The sequence below is a fragment of the Macrobrachium nipponense genome, chromosome 8 (genome assembly GCF_015104395.2).
Source record: "Macrobrachium nipponense isolate FS-2020 chromosome 8, ASM1510439v2, whole genome shotgun sequence".
Lineage (NCBI taxonomy): Eukaryota > Metazoa > Arthropoda > Malacostraca > Decapoda > Palaemonidae > Macrobrachium > Macrobrachium nipponense.
The window spans coordinates 84,967,409-84,985,198 of record NC_087203.1 but is presented as its reverse complement, the minus strand read 5'-3'; the positions used below and the strand labels follow the sequence as shown (position 1 = coordinate 84,985,198).

At 36.7% G+C, this 17,790-nt stretch overlaps 1 protein-coding gene across 1 annotated transcript in view; it reads left to right on the top strand.

The window, feature by feature from the left end:
* The window catches only part of LOC135223301 (uncharacterized), a 173,815-nt gene that overhangs the window by 49,248 nt on the left and 106,777 nt on the right, over window positions 1-17,790 (top strand). The window contains exon 2 of the transcript XR_010316466.1: window positions 10,581-10,635. The gene's annotated coding sequence lies outside the window, so the exon portion shown is untranslated. The remainder of the gene's footprint in view (window positions 1-10,580; window positions 10,636-17,790) is intronic.

Below are 17,790 nucleotides of genomic sequence, written 5' to 3'. Positions count from 1 at the left end.
TCTACTAACAATTGTTTCATCGTGCAACTATGAGGTTTTCTTCCATTAAAACCTTCCTACTCTCAGCTTCCCTTACGGCGTTAAATGACCTTACAGGTCCAGCAATTGACCTCGGGATATATCTAATGTACAGTTTAATTCAATAGGAGTAACATGTAATGTAAAAATTTACATTTTATACGTTGAAGTGACAATACAAGCGAACATTCACACAGTTATGAAAAAATATATTCTCTCCTATTAGAAAAAATGGCAAAGGAGGGGAAGTATTCATTAGCGTTTAAGGTCAGTGCTCTATTTGAAAATCTCGTTTCTCCATGCAGGTGGGCTCACACCTGAGCGTAATAGCAAAGGCGTGAGCCCCCTGCAGGCAGGAACACAGGAACACTTGTAAACACACTTGTAAACACACTTGTAAACACTAGCAGAGTACTGACTTCAGTCGCCAATGAATGTATGGCACTTCCTCTTTCATTTTTTTTTATCAGGTGTGACTATTTTTATCCAGCCGTCTGAATGTTTGTTTGCGCTATAACTGTAGTACGTAAGATGTAATTTAATATCACTAAATATTAGTTCTTTTGCAGATATTTAAAAAAACTGAAGACATAACCAGTCGAGTTTTATACAATGTGTTCCATTTCCCCTGTAATAGATCTATATATACATATATATATATATATATATATATTATATATATATATATATATATATATATATATGATATATATATATAAAAGTCATATCACATTACCGTGATTCATATACATACATCGAGCTACAAATGTCCTTTAATATCTAATTCACTCTACCTCGGATTAATATATTTTCATATATGCTTACCCGAAGGAGAATTTTATTCGACGATAATAGAATTGTTCGGCGCCAGGCGCGAACCTAGGACACCATACAAATCCAGGAACGTCAGAGAGAGAGAGAGAGAGAGAGAGAGAGAGAGAAGAGAGAGAGAGAGAGATAAGCCATGGGATGATGGTAACAGTTAGTCCCTTGAAAACTTGTCACTTTTGTGAATAAAAATATGTAAGATACGATCCTGTTTAAATGAGGTTCTGTTGTTCTTGTATGAATGCACAATTAAATTGTGCAAGTGATCAAGCTTATATATATATATATATATATATATATATATATATATAATATATATATATATATATATATATATATATATATATAAGCTTGATACACTTGACCCCAATTTAATTGTGCATTCATACAAGAACAACAGAACCTCATTTAAAACAGGATCGTATCTTACATATTTTATTCAAAACAAAAAGTGACAAGTTTTCAAGGACTAACTGTTACCATCATCCCATGGCTATTCTCTCTCTCTCGTCTCTCTCTCTCTCTCTCTTTTCTCTGACGTTCCTGGATGTATGGGTGTCCTAGGTTCGCGCCTGGGCGCCGACAATTCTATTATCGTCGAATAAAATTCCCCTTCCGGGTAAGCATATATGAAAATATATTAATTCCGAGGTAGAGTGAATTAGATATTAAAGGACAGTTTTTTTTTTGTAGCTCGATGTTATGTATGATGAATCCAACGGTAATGTGATATGACTTTTCTATATATATATATTATATATATATATATATATATATAATATATATATATATATATATAGATCTATTACAGGGGAAATGGAACACATTGTATAAAACTCGACTGGTTATATATATATATATATATATATATATATATATATATATATATAATATATATTTATTTATTTATTTTATATATAATATATATATTTATATGCTATATATATATATATATATATATATATATATATATATATATATATATATATATATATATCTTAGTGTGTTTGTGTGTATCTCTTACATAATACCCGAAGCCAAGTAGTGACATTGCCTTTTAGGTTCCGGGTTTAAATAATAATATTTTCTTTAATTTTGTACAACTTTATCCATACGGTTTTCGATTTTCTGCCAATTTATTTATTTTTTTTTTTTTTGCAAATGTAGGCCTGTTTACCAATGAATGTTATTTGTATGCGCTGATATATCCCTGTCCACCGGTCATGTTTGCGCATTGGACGAATGAGTAAATAAAGAGGAGGCTTTGCCAATATCACTCGCTGTTTGTGCAATTGTTTGTTTAGCTCTGTTTTGGGCACTTTTTGTTTGTTTCATTACCGCATTGTGTTGGTCCCTGTCGTCGTCGAGTAAGAGTTTAAAAATTTTGCTCTCCAATATTGTTCATATTTTAAGTTTGCCGGTTTGTATTTTGTCACCAGTTCGATTGGCATTTAGCTTCGTCTCAATAATCTGTTTCTTTTTTCCTATTTTATTCATTGAAAGATTTATAGCGTAGATACCGGACTCTGTATGACCTTTAAACACATTTAAAGGTTATAAACTTATGAAAATATTGTTCTAGTTATGTGGTTCCTCGCCATGCTTCATTATTTCAAGGTGATTCATCATCCTTGTGATGATACATTATTTATTTACGTATAGACACTCGCACTGTGATTGACGATGTCCAAGAAAGTTCGTAAATTTGAATGGTAACTGTTTATTTTTTTATGCGATTTGCCATTCTCGTAAGGACTGATGGTATCCATACTGATTTGTTGTACTTGTTTTTCTAACAGTTAGGGTACGTTTGTTTGTTTGTTTCATTGTGTGCTTCTTTGCAAGATGTCTTTCAGAGTTATGTGTGAATTCGTTTCAAAAAGTTGACCTGGCAACAAAAGAATTAGAGACCCAGATCTAGATAATGGAACTTTCTTGGGAGCAGATGGGAATGACTTGCCCATGGTTGTTGTTTGCGGCCTGGGAACGATCTCTTAACGTTCATTAGGCATTGATATAATTAAGTCATGACGATACTATTATTGTTCCCTTGAAGTTTCGTTGTCACTATCCTGATTCAGAATTCATAATATCGCCACTGATAGTTAAGGTTGAGTCACGCCAGGGTCTACAAGGTACGACCTGCAATCGTGGGAACGTGCGAATTCGGGGACAGTCGTTCAAAGTTTGTCAAGTCACCGGCGGTCACGGATAATGACGGTTTATTATGACTTTATGACGATTTTTATTCTCCATCTTGATTCAGAGTCTGTAATATTGCCTGATATCGACCGTTGTTCCTAAAGACCCACTGACGCAAAGGTGTACGGCAAGATACGATCTATAGTCGTGAGGACTTAAGGAAGTCACGGACTGCCGTTCTCAGTTGTATATATAGAGGGTTGATTACGGATAATCATAAAGGTTTCCGATCACTGTTGTGTCCGGTACGGTCCGGGGTAGTTAAAGGTATTCGTAAATGATAGCTTCAGAAGTTAGGAGGTTGTTGGGGGGGGGGGGGGGGTGGTGTTGAACACACACACACTCTCTCTCTCTCTCTCTCTCTCTCTCTCCTCTCTCTCTCTCTCTCTCTCTCTCTGTTAGTAAGCTTTTAACTGGAAAGTATTCCTTTTAGATAATCATAACCCAAGAAAAGAATATATAACTTAGGTAGGTTTAACTCTCTCTCTCTCTCTCTCTCTCTATGAAGCATATTTCTGAAACCAATTTGGGTGTCTATCGAGAGGAACCATAATTAGCGATTTACAGCGGACGGGAAAAATCGCCGGTTTTCGTTTTTCAACGCAAATTTCTGCATTAGGTTTAATCACCCTGACGCTAATGAGGCTTAATCATAATAATGGTAGGCAGGTGGAGCCCTTTCATTCATAGGGCGCGCACGCCCGCGTTACTGCAAACACCCGTTGGAGGGTAGCTATTGTAGGCGCGATATTTTATCCAATTTTTTTTTTTCGTTTTTCTTTGGTGTTGCTGTTGATACGTGGTTTTTTTTTTTTTTGGTTTGTTTTTTCCACCCCTTGAATTTTATTTTGCATTATTCCCTCACTGGAAATTCTAATGAAGAGTTTTAATGGGCCCTTTACCTTTCAACAGAGTCGTGAGGTGAAATGTAGTGATATTTGGTTATATATTTTATTTTTTTATAAACTCGTTTTATCTTGATTTATCTGCTCGTTTGTTTCATTTTTACTTATCTATTAAGTGTGGCACTTTAGCCTAGGAGCGTGTTACCTATTGCTTAAGAAAACATGTATACAATTTTCCTTGTTTACAAAAGGGTCACAGTTGAAGGATTTAGATTTAGGATTAAGTACTCGATTAGTTTACATAATCAGTTCACAAGTCTACGCTTTCCTGTTATACACATGGTTATTTCTGTCATATATATATATATATATATATATATATATATATATATATATATATATATATATATATAGATATAATATATATCTATTTACGTATATATATATATGTGTGTGTGTGTGTGTGTTACGTGCGTGTGTGTGTTTTTGTGTTTATGTCTTCTCCTCTCTTAGAGGCTATTGCTCCAGAAGGTGTGGTGCTTGGCCAGGTAAATCCTCAGGTACTGTGTAAGTACTGATAGCCATTCAATATTTTTATCCACTTCATGGCTGTGTTGGTAACGCTTAGTGTTCAACCCCAATGTTAGCAGAAAGTAAGATTTTCGTTGTTGTTGTAGTTGGTTAAGTGCTAGTCTAGGCCCTACCTCACAGATGTTCAAGGATTTCATGTACTGATGGTATCTGACATTTATTGGTTGTAACCCATCTAAGTGATGATCAAATATAGAGTAGCTGTTGCTGAACTATGCTGATTGAATTTTATATATATATATATATAGATATATATATATTATATATATATATATATAGTATATATATGTATACACGAGTATATGGTGGCATACCTTAGTAATAGAGCAAAGGATTTACATGATCTACGTATAGTACAGTCCCAGCGTGCTGCCCACCAGCCAACCCAGTAATGAGCGTGTACTGGTATCCGCTGATGAATCAGAGAAAAGGGCCTTATAGTAGGGAGGGTAACAATCCCCATCCCTAAAAGACTTGCTTAAAACCACAAGACGCTACCCATCTGGCACCAATTCCTGAATGGTGAAAAAGGCATATGGTGTATATATATATTATATATATATTATATAATATATATATAACGAGATGATAAATCTCGTTATCATATTTTCAAATGTAGCGATGGACCAAGAGTGGCAAGGGAATTGGTAACACATTTTCTCTTCTCTCTCTCTCTCTCTCTCTCTCTCTCTCTCTCTCCATCTTTCTCTCTTTCTCTCTTGATACACCTCCCCTCCATTATCTAAGGTCATCAAATCAGAGTCGTGAATTACAAAAATATGCATTTATCTAAAAGCAAAGTATTAACTGAATAACTCATATTCTTAACAGAATGATTAAATAAAATGTTAAACTCAGAAGCCCAAATAATTCAGATAACCCTCGGTAATTAACCAAACACCAACATTAGTTCAGCCATAACACTAGGCAAAGTCAACATAGTCAGTACACCATTTCTCCAGAACAATTCCACTCTTCTCCAGAACAATTCCCCTTTACCAGAATCGCCTGTTAGAAGACAGGAGAACACTCCGCTAAGCATAAGAGCATAATCAAAAGATCATATAAACAGAACATCCCTGAAATAGATATTCAAATACAATCCAGCCACACTTTGGCCAAAATAAAGAAAAGGCTTACCCATTCAGCACAGTATTGCACAACACTTATCAAGAAACACTTTGGCAGAAGCCATCCTGGCTCTGCTGCCTCTCTGATGATCTATTCCCCATGATAAGCCTACATTCTCATAATATGTAGGGGGAAAAGCGCGCACATACGTACGAACCCACACTCAATGTTCTCGCCCATAAACTGCTTGAGTCCAGTTTCAAAGTCACCTCTATGACCCGCCCGTGCATAGCGACAGGACAAGGCACTGATTTGTTAAGACAGCAATCTTGATCACACCACCTCAAAGAAAGATGAGTTAGCATTCCCAAGGCTTGTCGCTCGGACCACTGTCTATTATCTTAGCAAAAACCCTCTTTTATGTAACACACACACACACACACACACACACACACACACACACACACACACACACACACACACACACATATATATATATATATATATATATATATATATATATATATAATATATAAGTATATATATATATATATATGTATATGTATATATATAGACTGATATATAAATAAATCAACATATGAGTATAAATTCGTCTGTAAAAGAGAGAGAGAGAGAGAGAGCAATCAGTATTCCTTTCATCTGTTACCGAATCCCAGTGCAGCTTAAGCTATACATCACTATCATACATATGAAACAATTTTTTCCCGCCTGGATCTCGCACGTTCGTTTGTTTCTATGTTTGTTGGCGCTTTTTTTTCAACAAAGATAATATAAGTCTTGTTTGAAATAAAGCGTATGGTTTCAGTAAGCTGAAAAGCAGTTTTTTTTTTTTTTTTTTTTTTTTTTTTGTATTGGCGTTCTAAGGACGCCCGGGTATACTTATATAAGCGAAATGTATCAACTTCGTTACCAGTCTTATTGTTTTTTATTATAATAATTATTACTCTCATATTCGAGTTCCTCGCTGGACGAGTGGTTTTCGCGCTCGGCTGCCAATCCGGTGGTCCGAAGTTCGAATCCCGGCTCGGCCAACGCGGAATCAGAGGAATTTATTTCTGGTGATAGAAATTCATTTCTCGATATAGTGTGGTTCGGATCCCACAATAAGCTGTAGGTCCCGTTGCTAGGTGACCAATTGGTTCCTAGCCACGTAAAAATATCTAATCCTTCAGTGGTCTGGTAAAACTAAAATATACTTAACTTTTACTCTTATATTCAGACCGTGTTAAAGTTTTGTTAAACCAAATCGAAGGCCTTTTAACTCAGCCAGCAGACAGATAAATAAACAGGTGAAAGAGGAAGGTAGGAATAAGGAATGAAGCACAGTTAGGAGAGGAACTGAAAGCTGAGAAAATTATACCGCAAACGGAGCACATCACGTAAACTTACGTCGTCTGAAGACAGTAGAATAGGCACTTAAAATATCAGCATAATTAAATAAGGAAAAATCATGATGTTGTCATGGTATTGCTTATCCCTTAAAAAAACAATATAGTTTGTAATAAATACAATGAAACCTCAAGTTGGAGGATTGAAGTTCATGTGCTAAAAACACTCTCGAGATATCACGTCTTCTCTTTCAGTGTGGATGGTATTGAGACGATCACGCGACGACAAGCGCCTCAGTGGCGTGGTTGGTTTGGTGTTTGCTTCTCACCTCGGTGGTCGCGGGTTCGATTCTCGGCCATTCCATTGAGGAGTGAGAGATGTGTATTTCTGGTGATAGAAGTTCACTCTTGACGTGGTTCGGAAGTCACGTAAAGCCGTTGGTCCCGTTGCTGAATGACCACTGGTTCCATGCAATGTAAAAACACCATACAAACAAACGATCACGCGAATGGCATTGAAAGAAGCTTCGTTGTCGTTTAAAGGTCAGAACAAAACTTGTAAATTCCACTGGCAGTTGATAGAACTGAAAAATGTATATTGATCTTATTGAATAATGTCCCATAGTGATCCCTTTCATGGGTGGTGGACAAAGATACATGGTTTAGTTTTTTTTTAATGATGGAACAGTGACAAGTAAGTTTGATATCAATTGTTTGTGTAAAGTTTTTATTCTTCGGAATTATCTAAATATTCATCTGTAGACATTTATGACATTCGTTTTAGATATCTTGAGTACCGTTTTGTGGATGCGTGTGTGTATGTGTGTGTGTGTGTGTGTGTGTGTGTGTGTGTGTGAGAGAGAGAGAGAGAGAGAGAGAGAGATTTCTATGTGGTACCTGAATATATTAGTAAGTTCTTGTAAATGAGCACAGAAATTGATGATATAGGATATTTGATTAATTTTAGGATAGAATAAGTATAACGAAAATAATATTAAAAAAAAAACATTCTAATTATTATATGTTCAAAAAGTACCCAAAACACTAAAGGACTTTGCATGAGAACAGAAAAGGTGCGGACGGACAGACAAAGCCTTCTCAATATTGTCTTTTACAGAAAACCAAAAAATACAGAGCCGCTTCCCTCCCCCAAATACAGGTATAGTAGATATACGAGGAATCATTTTCACCACTTCATATTCACAGGCGAATAAATGAAGAGCGTTTTCGATATATTAAGTCAAAGCTCGCTCTCTTTCTCTCTCTCTGTGATGTATTAGTGAAAATGATTGCTTACTTATTAACAAATCTATCTCTCTCTCTTTCTCTCTCGTTAACGTATTCGTGAATATGAATACTTGCCTATCTGTCTTTGTGATGTATTAGTGAAAATGATTACTTACTTATGAACAAATCTCTCTCTCGTTAACATATAAAAGAATACTTGCTTATCATGAACATCTCTCTCTCTCTCTCTCTCTCTCTCTCTCTGTGTGTTTGTGTGTGTGTGTGTGTGATGCATTAGTGAAAGCGATTGCTTACTTATGAACAAATCTCTCTCTCTCTCTCGTTAACATATTCGTGAAAACGAATACTTGCTTATCATGAACAGATCTCTCTCTCTCTCTCTCTCTCTCTCTCTCTCTCTCTCTCTCTCTCGTGCTTAGCAACCATTTATTCGGCATGAATATGTAGGCTATTTAACGGAGGCTGCAGCTCCCTTCGCTGCCTTCCACATGGGAGTGCAGCCTTTAATATGCGTTGGGGATTAATGCGCATCATCGGTACACAATCTCGCAGTTTCCATTCGCTGTAATTGGAAAAAGGGAAAGGCATAAAGATGAAAGAATCAATCGTGTAAAAAGCGAAACCGATAATAGACGAGAGAGAGAGAGAGAGAGAGAGAGAGAGAGAATGACCTTGCCCTACGGAAACGTGTGGTAATTTGACACCTAGCATAACGATGAAAAACTGCCATGCAAAATACGAAACGGATAAGAAAGAGAGAGAGAGAAAATGAATGTGACTAAGCTTGCCCCGCGAAGACGCGTGATAATTGACGCCAAACATAAAGGTGTAAGAAAATACCATGCAAAAACTGATAAGAGAGAGAGAGAGAGAGAGAGAATGATGAATGTGAGCGACCTTGCCCCACCAAGACACGTGATAATTGACAGCAACCCTCCGATGTAGAACTAATAAGAAAATAATGAGAGACTTTGCAGTCACAAAGCAGACGTTTAATGCCAGCTTTATAAACATTAAAAAATGCGAAAGAAAAGCAAGATGGCGAGAGGCAAAGCCTTCCCAACCGCCAGTGCAGATAATAGGCGCCAACTTCAAAAGGGTCCATCCAGATTGATTGAACCTGACGCGTAATTGTTGACTGATGGATGGATCAGCCGAGGCTTCCGATCTTTATTTGAAGGGAAATTGAGCCGTTGTTAGTAGCGTTTAAGTGATCTATTTGTCCGTATGTGGGATTGATTTATTGGAACGATGTATTGGCGGCGCAACAACAAAAGATTGGGTGGAAGAATGGCAATTATCGATACCGATTTTATTTTCAATCCTATCTTTTTGGTCATGGAAATTTAACGTTACTGTCTAATTTTCCAAATTGATTACCATTTCAAGTAGTTAAGAACGAACGTAATAATTGGAATTTTCCGTTTAACACTTTAAAAGCACAGAATATTTCAGCGTTTTTTCGTATACACTTTAGGATTCTTCGTTTCACATTTTAAGAAGAGCAGTTTTGAATGTTAAGCGTTTTCGTCATATACGCTCAAAACGTCAACAACTTAGAAAAAATCTTTGGTTGAAATGTTGTCAAAAACACCTTTATCAGACTCATGGTTGCTCTGTTCAAAGAGTGTGGAGGTAATCGAGACCGTTCGCTTGCAAAGGGAATCTCCATTGTTTTTATTTCATTTATTGATTTATTTTTTAAGGATATTAGACTCTCGGGTAGTACGTATTCAAAACTTACTTGATTCGGGGTCGATATTTAGGACTAATAATTCTTGGGGCTCATTATATTGGTGATATTTATAATCATTTGTGTATGTTTTTACGGTCATCCCCAATGGGCTACAAATGTGGATACATACCGGTTTAAAACCCTCGGGGTCACTATCTAAGAAAGATACACACACACACACACACTTATATATATATGTATGTATGTATGCTTATGTACAAACGAAATTTAAGCCACAGATACCCCTTGAAATCGAATCCACCTTGGGAATCACTTTCACCCATAACGAATCTACAGTGGCCAGGAGGATCCGAACCTTCATTTATTTTTTCTTTTTAACTGAAGAAACTGGGATGGAAGGTTATGAAAGCAGATGCACTTAAATAATTTCTTTCGGGTGTCGGGGATATTTATCAGTATAAATGACAGAACTTTATATATATTTATATATGTATACGCATTAAGCTACAAATGTCCTTTCATATCTAATTCGCTTTAACTCGAAATTAATATATTTTCATACATGTTAACGATAAGAAATGAAAGGACAATTGTAGCTTAATGCGTATATATGAATCACGGTGATGTGGTAAGACTCATGTACTATATGTATATATATACACATATAATGTATATATATGCTAGCATGTGTATGGTATTGAATGTAACCAAATGTTGTTCTTGACTTGGCAGGTACAAAGGAGAGGAGGTGTGCGAAACAACCATAATCGTACTCCGGGAGACACATGTAAGTACCGACATATAACTGTCTGGTAGTAATAAGGATATTTGTGATTTCCTCCCCCTTTTATCTTTCATATCCAGGCAATCTGTTGTGCGAAAAAAACGTCCTTTGTAAGTTTGTGAATAACAATGATAAAGAGGAGTGATTATAGCATAATTATAGCAAATCTTATTTACGATTGAGATTGGCGCGACTCGTATTTCTCCGCGTACGATTATATTACATATTTTACATAATCCATTTTCTTATTAAATTAAAATTTCGTAACGGTCATAATGATTGAAATTTAGTTTGGTTATTGTTTAAATATTTAATTCATTAGTTTTATTTTCTGCTTCTTTCGAGTTTCCACGAGGAAGGGAGATACTCGTAATTCCTGCCCATTAGTGGAGCTCTTGTTTACGTGATTTCCCATTTGTGATTTTGTTGATTTAACGTTTTCCCTAATCGTAATCTTTGGGGTCGTCGGGTCAGCTTCCTCACCCACTTCCTCTTCTTCCTGGCACCGATGTATTCAGTTTAATTATTTCTTGTCGATAACATTTTTCGTCATCTATGAATGGTGGTGAGAAACCCAGAATTAGTAGTCAACCAGTTATCTATTTCTTCATGTGCATTTCTTGAGAATTGTGTATACTCTCTCTCTCTCTCTCTCTCTCTCTCTCTCTCTCTCTCTCTCTCTCTCTCTATAAATTTAACGCGACGTAAGATGATCTTATGTTCTGCATCGCTGAATTTCCCTATGCGTCCGTATGGTGTTGGCGTGGTACCTCGGTGGCAGCGAGTTCGATTCTCGGGCATTCCATTGAGGAGTGAGATGTGTATTACTGGTGATAGAAATTCATTCTGTACGTGGCTCGGAAATCACGTAAAGTCGTTGGTCCCGTTGCTGAATAACCACTGGTTCCATGCAACGTGAAAACACACACACACACACACAAAAATTCTGAATTCTGAAATTAAATATCTTACCCATAAAAGCCAAAGGTTGACGATGTCAATTGTATACGCCAGGGTTGAGGCTCGCACTTAAAACACATTACAAGTTTTTCTAGAAAGGTCTGCAAATGATTTTACCTCGATAAGTTTTCTTCAACAGAAGCTGTCAAAACGCGTCTGAGGAAGCATCTGAGAAATCTAGAAATTTCAGGTGGGATTCCTCGTAGTAACTGGTATCTTATAGTTTTCGATATATGGGGCATAAGATTGGAACAACATTCCGTAAAGTGTCATTGGTTTTATTACATAAACAGGCATCTGAAATGTCATGGATTTCTCAGAAAAAATCGCAGACATTTCACAAAGCTTTATCATGTATGTGAAGTCTCATCTGCAGTGGTTCAGAGAGATGATTAGATAGACTAAATTTACGATTTTTTTTTTTAAATTTCCCGATTTTTTCTTACAAAAGATTGAGTGATCTGCACTCGTTGTCCTGCGCTACGAATCTGACTATGGGCGACAAACAAACACGCCTTACTCTAGTATACGAAAGCACAAACAACAGACTATCACATGACCATGACCTCGCTTGGGTTGTTTAGTCTCTTGCGCTTGCTGACCTAATGACAACCTCAGCGTGTTACTCAAAACAATGCCTGTGACTACCACCTCACTCCAATTATTCCTTCTTCACTACTCTTTGTTAGAATATATATTATATTATGTAATTGCACATGGATCTCATGGAAGATCGCTGATATTTCATTAGGCTATACCAGGTACGTGAATTCTCTTGGATCTCGTAAAAAATCGTAGATATTTCATGAAGCTTTATGAGTGACACATTGTTTTAAAGCATTCTCGTTAATCCCGGAAATAAGGTCGCAGAGATAAATTCATAAAGACTCATCAACGTACCGACTATTTAAAGAAGCTTCAGCATTCTTTGAGAACGATCGTAGTAGCAGTTGAACGGGGAAACGTAGCCAACGAATATTTCACTCCTCGACTTATGTATAGTCGAAGACGCTGCGGGGAGGGATAAAAAAAAGGGGCGGGGGAGACAAGGTTGAGAGGATGTCATAGTATTAAAAAGGCTTTCTTTGTGGGAGTGTCCTGTAGAGAGATGGAGTGTCACTCACCTGTCCTCTCCGCCTGACGGCCTCGTAAGTGATCTTTCTGTCATGGTCAATTTTTCCTTTTCTCCTTCCTCCTCTTCCTCCTCCTAAGGCTTGTTCTTCTGCTTCTTCTTCTTCTTGTTCTTCTTCTTCTTGTATTACTTTGATTTTCTCTATTTGCTTCTTAATTCATTAACGGAAAATGGGTTTTCAATTTGTTCTCCTTTGAAAATAAAAATAAAAATATGCATCGTAAATGAGTCACGTTGGTATGTTGAACAATATCGATGGAAGATATTTGCCAGCTAAATTATCAAGTGGGACATATATATTATTTTTCTGTGATCAGAGATGGAATGTAACTCGCTTGGAGAAAGGTTTTGTCTAGAGAGTTTTAGTTTTGTCCGTCGGTGGAAGGCGTGTGTATTAAATGACGTTTGTATGTACACGTTTGATGCATGAGTATGTTTAGGAGACAAACATTCTTCTTGAGGAGAGAGGCGAGAGTGTATTCACCTAACAATGTTTAGCCTTTCATGACCACGTCAGTTTATTTTTCCCGTGATTTTGAGGACACAAAATGCGATTTTATAATGATCTCGGAAGATTTTTTAATGTTTATTTATAATCCACCTTCCTGCTCAAAATTGACTTACCTTTCATTTCGGCAAGGAGCAAGTTGTGACATACATCGTTGATTTTCAGACCTTCTTTCTACTTGCTCTGAATTTGTTTCTTGTCCTTTTCATGTGTTTTTATTTTTGCCCTAAATCATAATAAAAACTTCAAACCCAGTTAAAATTTTCATAGTAGTGAAGGAATAAATCTTTGGAAAGGAAAATGCGTAGTACCTGGATGAAGTTGTCATTGGTAATAGTTATATTGATTCCTTGTTGTTAGAGATCAGTCCAGGGAAGTCAACCCGAGGAATTCAAGTATAGATTGACATATGCTTCCAAGTTTCTAGCACAGGAGAATCATCGGGCGTTATTTGCAGTGAGGTTATTTACATCAAGCGGGTTTATTCTGCGCTTGCATCCCGGTAACTAAATTGATGATAAATATGTCTGCACGGTATATAAGTGAGTGAAAATACTGCAATTAGAATTTCTTTGCTAAAGATAGAGAGACGAATTCGGTGTAAAAAGTGAAACGTTTCTATTATAATATTTACATTGTCTTTACATTGCCCTGATTTTGATAATACTGTAGATACTAAAGAAAGGAGTAGTCTCTTAACTTTTCAGTATTCGTTCTGTTGGACCTTTCAAGTTCATCCAGCTGAATAACATTAACGCTAACGTTTCACACTAAACGGTTTTTATAAGTTAAATGTATGGATAAATGTGGACTTATCTGGGTTCAATATTTACATAAATAAAGACCACGTCATTCTGGGGGTCTTCTGCTCGATACATTCCTTATTCCAGAGAGAGAGAGAGAGAGAGAGAGAGAGAGAGAGAGAGAGAGAGAGAGAGAGAGAGAGAGAGAAAGGAAATTAACATGGCCAGAAGTTAAGTTTTAAAGCAACGTGTAATTCACGAACAAAGGGAATGGTAAGGTAGATAGAGAGAGAGAGAGAGAGAGAGAGAGAGAGAGAGAGAGAGAGAGAGAGAGAGAAGGGAGGGGGAATTTACGTGGACAGAAGTTTGAAAGCAACGTGTAATTCACGAACAAAGGAAATCAGTAAAAGAGAGAGAGAGAGAGAGAGAGAGAGAGAGAGAGAATGGTTTCATCTGACTTCAGCTAAATCTAAACTTAACTCATTGGTTAAAATGTCAGTGTAATATCCACATCAGGTAGCGACGTTCATCCCATTATACGTAGTAAATCATCGTTATTTCTAAGCAAAGGTCAGTCGTTGTTTTGCATCATACCGAAGGTGCTGTATTACAGCTGTGTCACATCCTCCATGGTTACGCCAGGTGACTTACAATCAATCAGTCATTCAGGTTGCGAATGCTGAAATCCTTTTGAGAAAAATATTGAATTAATGCTGCCCTAGGGAATATACTGTACAATGCAAGATCACTTTTTACCAGATATGCATATCGATGCATATCAGTTAACAGATATGCATGGAGATGTAAATAATCCCAGTACACTCGTAACTTCTCGTTCCTATCATGATTCGAACCGGCATCCGAAGCATCAGAACGAAGTTGTGTTACTGTCCTTGACCACGAGAAGGATTTAAATTAGTTTTTAAAGAATAAGTAATTCTTCTATAACGTTTAATTCTTTTGATGTAGAAGAAACTAAGACTTTCATAGCAATTGAAATTAGTCTTTACCAGAATAAAAAAAATGAATAGATAAAAAAATAGTTATGATGACTGACTTTTCTATTAATGAGAAAAGAAAGACGTAGGTTGTTAGAACCTGGTTTCTCATGGGATTGTATCCTCGGGCGTGCTAGTCTGACACATCTATTTCTTCATTAACCACTTCAATACAATTCTGCTGTAGTTCGAAAGTGCATCATATCTGATGATTTTAAAGTGGATGACGGGCATACATTCCTCTTTTCGTTGTGCCCTTATGCGTGGGCATTCGTGGTCTGTATTATGTTAACTTTTGTTTAGTTTTCTGTAAAAGAAAATCCGTTCATTCGCACTTTTCTATCTGCGCTTAAATCTCAAACACTACAGTGGCTAGAGGGCTTAAAATTGGTATATTAATCATCCACCCTCCAATCATCAGACATACCAAATTGCAGCCCTCTAGCCTCAGTTGTTGTGATTTTATTTAAGGTTAAAGTTAGCCATAATCGTTAAAAAAAGTTAAGTATATCTTAGTTTTACCAGACCACTGAGCTGATTAGCAGCTCTCCTAGGGCTGGCCCGAAGGATTAGATATTTTTTTACGTGGCTAGGAACCAATTGGTCACCTAGCAACGGGACCTACAGCTTATTGTGGGATCCGAACCACACTATATCGAGAAATGAATTTCTATCACCAGAAATAAATTCCTCTGATTCCGCGTTGGCCGAGCCGGGATTCGAATTTTGGACCACCGGATTGGCAGCCATGCGCGAAAACCACTCGTCCAGCGAGGAAATAGCCGTAATCGTGCGTCTGGCACCGCTATAGGTGCCAACAACACAGGCCACCACCGGGCCCTGGCTGGAAGTTTCATGGGCCGTTGTTGAGTTTCATACACCATACGCTATACAGAAAACTCGGTGCATTTTGTACTTGCTTTTATGTAAGGCTGGTATTCATGGTGAAGAGCGTAATGTTGTGCCAGTATACTTTCACAGTTCTCCAGTTCAGTGTAAGAAAATAAGAAACGAGTTCTTCAGAATAAGCAGCATCACTTGTCAGTTGGATAAAACCTACTAATTATCCATTATTACTCTTGCTTTCCCATATGTTGAGAGTGATACTTCTATTATTATTATTATTATTATTATTATTATTATTATTATTATTATTATTATTATTATTATTCAGAAGATGAAACCTACTCATATGGAACAAGCCCACCACAGGGGTAACTGACTGGAAATTCAAGCTTCCAAAAATTATCTTGTAATTAAATATATTTTGGGCGACGGTAAGGGTTAGTTCGTAGGATGTGATATGTTTGTAACAGCTGCCGGATGATATTGGTAATCATTGAATGGAAACTATCAATACCGTTTACCTCATTCATGTCTCATCATTTTTCTGAGTTATTTCTTAACTGCTGCTGTTTGTTGCATATAGATGCCCTCTCGTTTGTTCTTCCAACTTTTTTCATTTCTTTTAAATGTTTTTACGCGTGATTTACTGTAACCAACAAACTATGATGTCCTTATTGCACACGATTTGAGGTTTGATTTATGCCCAAAGCGAGTTTTCACCCCTACACTGTTGTTGATGGGTCACTGATGTAGCTTCACTTTCAATATTCCCTGTCCAAAGCTGTCATTTGTCTCCGCTGCGCAGTAATGCATTTTTCAATACGATTACCATCAAACATATTCGGTCATGGGACCGTGCTAGCATTTACGGCGTAATAAAGGCTAAACAGCTTTTGCAAGTAATCCCTCCGAAATATGGTCGGTTTAGAATGTAATGGTCTGTCATCAATTCCTTCGATTTTAAAGGTCATTTAGAATGGAAAAAAAAAGTGTATTTCCTGACGATGTTCCGATGTCAATTTCTTCGGCCTGACGGGCTTTTGGTTATGAATGCAAAACAGTGTTCCGCTGTCAACGAGTTTACCCATGATTAATGTGCCGCTCTGTATGGCATTATTGGACGGTTTTTCATATTTGGCTTGCTGTAATATTTTTCACTTGTTTTATATTTCGCGATGCATTATTATTGAACGAGAGCTTTTCGGTAAATGGCCCCTTTAAAGAAAGAAGCAAGGGATTTTGGGATCTACCGTCCCTCTCCTTAGGGCATAGTTTTGTAGATTTTGATTTCGTTATATTACATTGAGCAATCGTGAATGTTGAATTTGTGTTGATTGATGCAATGTTTTACGTCCAGTGCGAAAAGAGAAACTGCAATAACTGTATACTTACCTGTATGATATTCATTTCTCTCTTAATGATTAATATATCAGCGAACAAGTGCATAATTGAGTACGTTACTTTGTTTATTAAGTTTAAAGGGCTGCATTATTAACGTTTCCCCTGAATGAATAAAGTCTGTTTGTGTAATGTATGATATCAATTTGTACCCCTGCTGCAGCCGTATTTTTTTATGTTTTCTCATTTATGAAATGTTTAATCTGTCATTTGTTTTTTACGGGACACACATAGTATATTTATATGTATATATGGTTGTGTATATGTGTATACACACCTATATATTGTTTATATATACAGACGCATATATATACGTATGTACACTGCTGTAAGAGGTTTTTCCCTTCAGGTTTCATTCTTATTTTACTTAAAAAAAATGGCAGTGACTGTCCCGTTTTTACTCCGATAGTCTTTCATTTGTGGTTTATCGCAACTTAAGCCAAAAAAAAGAGAGAAACTTAGAACTGCAGGAGTATATGATTTTATACACTTGCATGTATACATATTGTATGTATAGTTTGCTGTTTCGGGTAAGATAAAGTTTAAAACGTGCCTACGTAAAATCAGAAAAAT